Source organism: Poromitra crassiceps (genome assembly GCF_964638095.1).
Source record: "Poromitra crassiceps genome assembly, chromosome: 15".
Classification (NCBI taxonomy): domain Eukaryota; kingdom Metazoa; phylum Chordata; class Actinopteri; order Beryciformes; family Melamphaidae; genus Poromitra; species Poromitra crassiceps.
Window position 1 is genome coordinate 13,854,429 of NC_139634.1, and position 8,904 is coordinate 13,863,332.

An 8,904-nucleotide genomic window follows, 5' to 3' on the forward strand; every position below is an offset into this window, starting at 1 on the left:
GAGGAATTAGCGGATACTTTGTTTAGCCTCTCCGTTTAGTGGTAGTGTGTGCGGTGTGTGCGCATGTGTGTGTGTGTGATACTCCTCTAGTAAATTAGACCATCAATCAAACGTTGCGAGGAGAAAGAGAAAAAATATCCTCGCAATGAAACAAAGGAACTGTAGCGACATATGGCATGATTTAACTGCCCATTCAGAAACATGAGTGTGTGTGTGTGTGTCTGTCTGTGTCTGTGTCTGTGTGTGTGTGTGTGTGTGTGTGTGTGTGTGTGTGTGCGTGCGTGCGTGCGTGCGTGCATGCGTATCAGCTCAGGGTTTGGAAGAGGGCGCTGTGGAAGTGATACTGAAAGCTGTATTTCCTCGAATGGCCACTTGAGGCTGGACCTAAAAAGGGAGTCGTTCCTATTCACCCTCATGTTAAAATGGCCCACTTTGTAACAGGATTAAGCATGTTTACAGCCTTGGCCTATGTAACAAATGTGTGTGTGTGTGTGTGTGTGCGTGCGTGCGTGCGTGCGTTCGTGTGTGTGTGCGTTCGTTCGTGTGTGTGTGTGTGTGTGTGTGTGTGTGTGTGTACGTGCTAGTGCGTGTGTGCGTGCTTGTATTACTAGAAAAGTGCTGAACGGACTGTTGAAGAGACTTTTTGGGCCTATCCTCACTGTCTAAGAGCCTCCATTCAAGCACATGTTGTATGTCTAGACTAGAGACTAGTTGGACTAAGATAGGGCTTAAAGTCAGGAGGAGTAGAGTTTGCTCTAACAGGACAATGATTCGCATGAGAAAATTTGTACATTCAATTTCACAACGGCTCAAATGTGACCCCTAGCATAATTTTGGGACCACAAGGTGTCGAAACGTTATAAAAATAGCTATCTGGACAATGTTTCAGTGTGTTTGTAATGGGGTGGCCACTGTGGGAAAAAGAAATCTCAAAATTTCATGCTGGAAAAAATAATTTTCACAACTTTACGTCAGAAACAGGTCTGTGTGTGTGTGTGTGTGTGTGTGTGTGTTTTCAATGAGTCTCTCTCACACACACACACACACACACACACACACACACACACACACACACACATACAGTAAGTCTATATAGTACAGTGTATGGGAAGATAATAAGGGGCAATGGGAGAGCCTTAGCCAAAGACCTGTCTGGCTAAAGTAATGATTACCCCCACCCAAACCTGCCCCCCCTCTCTCTCTCTCTCTCTCTCTCTCTCTCTCTCTCTCTCTCACTCACACACACACACACACACACACACACTCACTCTCTCTCTCATGTATGAGGATATCATCCAACAGTTATACCACAGGCGCACAAACACCCACATATGCCATACACACCCTCATGTATGCACTGCAGGGACATGGGCACTTAGGTAATTTGCTAGGAGGAGTGAAGCCAGCTCTACTCTGTGACTGAGCTGCAGCTCACACTTGAATCTCACGACCTTCTGACGTTGTGGGAAGTTCTGCTGGACTGCATCCAAAAAGGAGGAGAAAAGGTAGCACCTGCGTCGGTATTCACCTTCTGTTCCAACGCGGGGGTCAGTCAATTACTTCCTATTGTGTTGACACTTCCTGTGACAGCACAGTACTTATATTGTGTTCATTGTGTTATCGGCCTCTATAATCATCTGCCACTCAATGTGAAATTGCAACCAGTGAGTCAGACTAGGTTTGAGCAGGTGAAACAGTTTTGAACAGGAAGTCGTAACACAACTGGGTCAAGTGGGCGGGGCTACATAAGGTGAATAGCATACCCAATTTGACGCATGGGGAATAGGACAGGAGGGACGCAGAGAAGTACATATTTTCTTATTGTGTATGCATGCATGTTTGTTCGTGTACTGTGTGTGTGTGTGTGTGTGTGTGTGTGTGTGTGTGTGTGTGTGTGTGTGTGTGTGTGTGTGTGTGTGTGTGTGTGTGTGTGTATGTCTGTGTGTGTCTGTTTACTTGTGTGTGAGAGAGAGACATGGTCAACCCAGAGGAAATTCTGTGTGACAGCTTTATATCAATGTTCGCCTTTGCCAACTTGTGTGTGGGTGTGTGTGTGTGTGTGTGTGTGTGTGTGTGTGTGTGTGTGTGTGTGTGTGTGTGTGTGTGTGTGTGTGTGTGTGTGTGTGAGCAGTGAAGCGCGGAGCCGCTAGACTGTGCTGGTCACTGGCCTCGTCCACCACAAAAAGAAGCTAATTACTAACACACTGTCTCTCAGCTTGTAAAAAACAGAGACAAGAGAGAGAGAGAGAGAGAGAGAGAGAGAGAGAGAGTATAATAGAAAGACAGTCTGTGTGTGTGTGTGTGTGTGTGTGTGTGTGTGTGTGTGTGTGTGTGTGTGTGTGTGTGTGTGTGTGTGTGTGTGTGTGTGTGTGTGTGTGTGAGTGAGAGAGAGAGAGAGAGAGAGAGAGAAAGAGGAAGCAGTGATGAGAGAGAAAGAGAGAGAAAAGGAAAGAGCATGTGGAATAAAAGAGAAAGAAAGGGATGAAAAGGACACCCAAGGGACAGAGAGAGAGAGGGACACGGAGAGAGAGGCACATGGAGAGAGGGAAACGGAGAGAGAGGGACATGGATAGAGAGGGACACAGAGAGAGGGACATGGAGAGAGGGACACAGAGAGAGGGACATGGAGAGAGGCACACACAGAGAGAAAGGGACACGGAGAGGGACATGCAGAGAGAGGGACATGGAGAGAGAGGTACACACAGAGAGAGGGACACGGAGAGAGAGGGACATGGAGAGAGGGACACGGAGAGAGAGGGACATGGAGAGAGAGGGACACAGAGAGAGGGACACACAGAGAGAAGGACACACAGAGAAAGGGACATGGAGAGAGAGGGACACACAGAGAGAGGGACATGGAGAGAGAGGGACACACAGAGAGAGGGACACACAGAGAGAGGGACATGGAGAGAGAGGTACACACAGAGAGAGGGACACACAGAGAGAGGGACATGGAGAGAGGGACATGGAGAGAGAGGTACACACAGAGAGAGGGACATGGAGAGAGGGACACACAGAGAGAGGGACATGGAGAGAGGCACACACAGAGGGACATGGAGAGAGGGACACACAGAGAGAGAGGGACATGGAGAGAGGGACACACAGAGAGAGAGGGACATGGAGAGAGGGACATGGAGGGACACAAAAAAAGAGAGGGACGTGGAGAGAGAGGGACTGTGTGTCCCTCCATGTCCCTCTCTCTGTGTGAGAGAGGGACATGGAGGGACACGCAGGGAGAGGGGGAGAAATAGAGAGAGAAAGGGTGACAGAGAGAGAGAGAGTTTAGTTATGTGGTGTGAGAAGCTCAGCAGCAGCCAACTGTAGTTTTGTCGTCTTCATCTGTAAACCCTCAGGCCTGTTCTGCTGCCTGCCTGCATTGCCATCAAAAGACCAGGCACCAGGCAAGGCCAATGTATGGAAATGAAAGCCAGAGTGACAGAGTGCATAAGCAATACAATTTAGAGAAACTGCTGTTGCAAAATTCAATGTTCCAACAATCTTATTTGGAAAAAAATGAATATTTCCATTAGTATCATTCTATAGCCCACGTACTGTATCTCCAAACCAGAAAATCCAGTCTGTAAAAGTGTTATTTTGGCAACAATGTCATTATTTAATCTTAAAAAAAAAAACTCCAGTCAGTGTTACTACACTTCAAATGCACTGGTTAATAGTAAATGACATGTAGGTCATCTGATTCTGTGCTACGCTATTTGCATGAGCTACATCGGTATGAAAAAGTATGCCTATTTACAGATGATCCTCATTACCACATTAGCTTGCAGATTTCTCAACAGCTGGGCAACAGGTTGCAAAACAGATTGCACCATTGAAACCGGCGTGACTTCTCGGCTACATCCTAGTGTTTCAGTCACATCAGTGGCGTTTAACAGCAGGCAGCAGTGGGCTTAGCTAATATATCTAAGAGCTAGCTAGCTAGTTGCATGATAGCTCATCCTCAGAATCACATTTGCCATATGTGTAGCCTAACAGTGTAACTACAGTTCCATAGTCATTCGTAATCGTCTCATTTTAACAAGTAACTTAACTTTTTGAACTTGAGCACAAAATTAAGTTATTTCTCAAAGAATATGTGGCGAACAGTGTAGCTAATCAACGTTGTCAGCTGACATGACAAAATACAATGGAAAACAGGATTCCCCTTAATGTCACTGTGATTATAAGGCTTTGTTCACACCATACGCCGAAGCAAAGCTCAAGCCAAGCTGAAGCTGAGCTCACGCTAAACCGGTCACACCAGAAACACTCTTTTCCTCAGCGCCTGGCTCGGAGCTGCTCCTCTGGCCCCTCCCCCCCCCCCCCCCCCCCCCCTCACAACTTGCATTGACTTCATGCCTATGGCACGTCGGCTGCTGCGCGCTGCATGCTTGGAAGATAGAACAGAAGCTGAAACTACTCTATTGGTTCAGCGTAGCTTTAGCGTGGCGTGGCGTGTGGCTGGTGTGAACGGACTCGCCTATTAACAAGGACGCCGAAATGAAACTGCGTGGCTTCAGCGTGGGATTGCCGTATGGTGTGAACGTGCACTAAAGGAGTTGGATGAGCTATCTAAACATGGTGAAAGTATCAAGAAGCATGCCTAAATCATGAGTAAAACGAGCCTCTAAACGAGCCATTTGGAGTTCTGTAACTTTGTGGCATAAAAAAAAAATCATTTTTGTAATAAAAAAAAAAAAGGTCTAACTAATCTCTATTTAGCAAAGACCTTTCCCTGCGTGGTGCTGCAGTGTCTCACATTTAACTGTAGAAATGGTTAGCCAATCAGAACAGAGGGTCGTTAATATTAATGAGAATTAAAGACACAGCAACAGAAACAGTCTTTTCTTGATGAGGGGATTGAGAGGGTTTTTGGCACATGACACCATACACACAGCTTTTAATGGACCTCAAGACATCAAATAAAACACTGGAAAGTGTCAAAAGTGAAATATGGGGACTGTTTAGAAATCTCACAGCCATTTTAAGGCATTTCTTCTTGAGCTCTTTACAGTGCAGGGATGATGCGGGTGAGAGGGTGCATTGAGTCAAAGGTCCGCAGCACAATTCAAACCATCAACCTCACAAATTGATGACATGCGTCTCTTCCCACCAAGCTTCCGGGACGCCCGTCAAAGTTGGGTTTCATACTGTAGAAAGAAGGGCTTGGTGTTTGGAAAAAGGATGTTCACTCTTTCCTTTTGACTAGTTCAATGTGTTGCTTTTGTGGTGTCGCCATTTTTTTCCATCACTTGTTTGTTTCAACCAATTACAAGCGGGGACTTTTCAAATCTATACCACACACTTTTTCAAACCTGTCTCTTCAGCTCTCATGAGACCAAGAGACATTCACTATTGAATTATCCCCATTTTGCCCAATTCATAACTTTTGTTCACCACATGGGAAATCAGCCCTCAAAGAAAAGTCTATTTGTACTGTCAGACTTTTCAGATAAGACTTCCCCACCAGGAGGTACCGCTTGAACCGTGAACGTCTCCCCAAGTCTGGAACTGCAATGGAGGAAATCAGAATCAGAAGTGGTGACGAAGCCGCTTTAGCCAACAGGCCCCGACATCATGCACGTCAAGATTAGCCAAAGGTCGGTGTTTCTCAACCGGCTTACAGACTGATGTCTTTTGCCTACCCACAATGCCCCACAGGCTGCATCGTGTGCAGTGTTGAACACTTCAACCCAAGTTTTTTTTTTTACTTTTTCTTTAATTAAATATCAGAGGAGGCCTAGACAAATGCATTATTTCACAAGAGAATAGATGTGTATTCTTATTTTGTGGTTGAGAACCACTGGCCTACTGGTGACAGATTATTTTGTTTTGACTATGACAATGAAGATCCTATCCAAGAGAAAGGATGGGATATTGGAATATCTCGCATGTGTCCCTGGCAGACTGCTCTTTAACAAACACTATGTAGTCTCTAAAGCTAACTGCTGAGTGATCTTACATGACATGCAGCTAATTCTGGCAGTTTTGTGTACTGTGATTGGAAATATTTACACAAATTGTGGAAGGACTGCTGAAAATCACTGTGCAGTGGATGAACTGTGAGTGCTTACAGTATGTGAAAAAGTGTCAAAGATAAACCTGGCTGCATGGAGTTAGCCTAGGTAAACCCAGCCCCCACGTGATCTGCATTGTTCCCAGTCACCCAGGCCGATTTGTGGGCACTGCTGAGGAGGATAGACTGTGCAGTCTGTGTGAACTTAAGGAAGTTGAAAACGAAACACACTTTGTATTCTATTGTCTCTTCTATAATACTATCAGGCAGAGTTTTTTTAATAAGGTAGACAAAGAAAATGAATTTGTGTGGTTGGAAGACTCTGAAAAATTCATACGGCTCTTCCAATATGAAACTTGCATTTGCCACTTTCTTAGAAAAGGCTTGGTTGATGAGGAGGAATGAAATGTATAGATAAAATAAGAAAAAGAAAATGTATATATTTTGTGTAACTGTGTCATATAATCCCATGTGGGATGGGCCACAATGTGGCATGACACGCAAATAAAATAATTATTCATTCATTCATTCATTCATTCATTCACACAGGTCTGAGAGCAGGTCACGTGGAGGCTGGGTTCACCCAGGCTAGCATGGAGTTCATGTTTAAAATTCATGAATCTACACATCATCTAATAAGAACGACTAACTTTGTATTACTAAACAGTCAGTCTACTTATGTGGGATATAGAGAGCCAAAGACACTGCCTACTTCCTGCTTCAGCACACGCAGCGTCGGAAAAAAATATGACTGAGTGGTGGTGAATGGCGAAATACAATAATAATGTTTTTGATCCTGTTTGAATTGTGCCATGATGTACACATGTGATTTTTCCTCAATTTAAAAGCTACCTTTGCATGTCAAGAAAGCCCCAGTTTATCGTAAAACTGAAAAGTAACGTTTAGTTTGGTAAGAAACCGCTCAATCAACTACATCTCTCATCTCGCACAATATACGTCACACCAACACTAACACGGCCTGGCGAGAGAGACATCACTTACAGTATGCAACTGGATATGTTGTGTTGTGTAGTCTTTCTGATTGATAACTTATATTATAGTGCAACGGTTTTATGACAAACTGCGACTTTCTTGACTTGTAAAGTTATCTTTTAAATTGACAAACATCATGTGTGCACAATTCAAACGGAATAAATGAATTATTGTCTCGCGCCCATTCACCAGCATTCATATTACCACCACCATTCATATTTTTTCAGACGCTGGTGCATGTAGGCCCTGAGGGGCGGGACTTTGCCACTCTATATCACCGTGACTCAACATGGAGCGAGCAGCCTATAGGGGCACATGGCTGATTTTGGTGTCTAAGGGGCTAGCTGACCCAAGGTTTACCAAGCTCTAGAACATGTAAAAGCTGTAGAAAATGTGGTGTGTGTGTTCCTTTAAGAGGGAAGAAAGACAGTGGAGAAGAGAGAGATAGGGAGAGGGCAAGAGGAGAAAACTGTTGCCAGATTGTTGTGGGAGTGCTGAGAATCAAATCAGTCTGACTTCTGTGCTCAGTGGTGGGTCTCTCTCTTCCTCTCTCTTTCTTCATCCCTCTCTTTCTTTCCTCACTCTCCTCTATCTGCTATTTTCTCCCCTCTCTCTTCCTCTCTCTCTCTCTCTGTCTCTCTCAAATGATGTTTCTCTCCTCCATTCACTTAGCGGACACATGGAGACAAAACAACACCAGATGTTTCCACAAAACCGTTTTTTTTCTCTTCCAAAATATTCAGTTCTTTTTTCTCTGACTTTGGATAGATTTAGATGCATTTGTCCTTTTGCCTTCCTCATAGTCATTCACTGCTCACACACATTCATTCCCTTCCGAGCTGAATGTTGATTGGTTCACTAACTGCACTCGCAGGGTCACAACCTGTGACTGATGTTGGAGCACGCTCTGTCTGATGTTCACCGTGTGTATGTGTGTGTGTGTGTGTGTGTGTGTGTGTGTGTGTGTGTGTGATCATATGTCATCTCTATTCAGGTTTTGTCTTTTACTCATTTTTATCTAAATTATTGTATGTTTCTCTCCATCAGTGTTGGGAGTAACTATAGTTAGTTAGTTGTATAGTATTTTTTGCTATAACTAGTCATGTGAATTTAAATAGGCTAGTCCACACGCCGCAGCTGCAGCCAGACGCCCAGAGGCTAATGACCTTATAGGCTATAAGCCCCAGAGGCTAATGACCTTATAGGTTATAAGCCCCAGAGGCTAATGACCTTATAGGCTATAAGCCCCAGAGGCTAATGACCTTGAGTAAGCTATAAGCACCAATGGCTAATGACCTTGAGTAAGCTCTAAGCCCCAGAGGCTAACAACCTTGAGTAGGCTATATGCCCCAGAGGCTAACGACCTTGAGTAGGCTATAAGCCCCAGAGGCTAACGACCTTGAGTAGGCTATAAGCCCCAGAGGTTAATGACCTTGAGTAAGCTCTAAGCCCCAGAGGCTAATGACCTTGAGTAGGCTATAAGCCCCAGAGGCTAACAACCTTGAGTAGGCTATAAGCCTCCCCAATCTAAGTGAATGTTCAAGTAGCCCATGCAAGTACAATGAGATGTCTTGTCCCACACTGTGCCACAGTGAACATAACACTGAAACAATGTGTCCAGTGTTGGGCAAGTTACTTTCAAAATGTAATATACTACATATGACTAGTTACTTTCATTGTAAAGTAATAAGTTACTTTACAATATTACTTTCTGTGTAGAGTAACTCGTTACTTATTACGCTACTTTTGCATTACTTTTTCCAAAACAACAGCAGCAGCAGAATGACATCGCCGCCCCGGAACCATCCCGAAAATAATTTCAACCGCCTTGAAATCAGTGTAAACAATCCAAAATTCTAAATGTTATTCTTTTCCTTTGTTATTGTCATCTGTAGTGG

The 8,904-nt window shown here is 44.4% G+C and overlaps 1 protein-coding gene across 1 annotated transcript in view; it reads left to right on the top strand.

The window, feature by feature from the left end:
- Positions 1 to 1,204: 1,204 nt before the first annotated feature.
- The window catches only part of LOC310790632 (histone H3.2), a gene marked incomplete at its 3' end in the record, with an annotated part of 494,832 nt that continues 487,132 nt past the window's right edge, over positions 1,205 to 8,904 (top strand). The window contains exon 1 of the mRNA XM_083652340.1: positions 1,205 to 1,280. The remainder of the gene's footprint in view (positions 1,281 to 8,904) is intronic.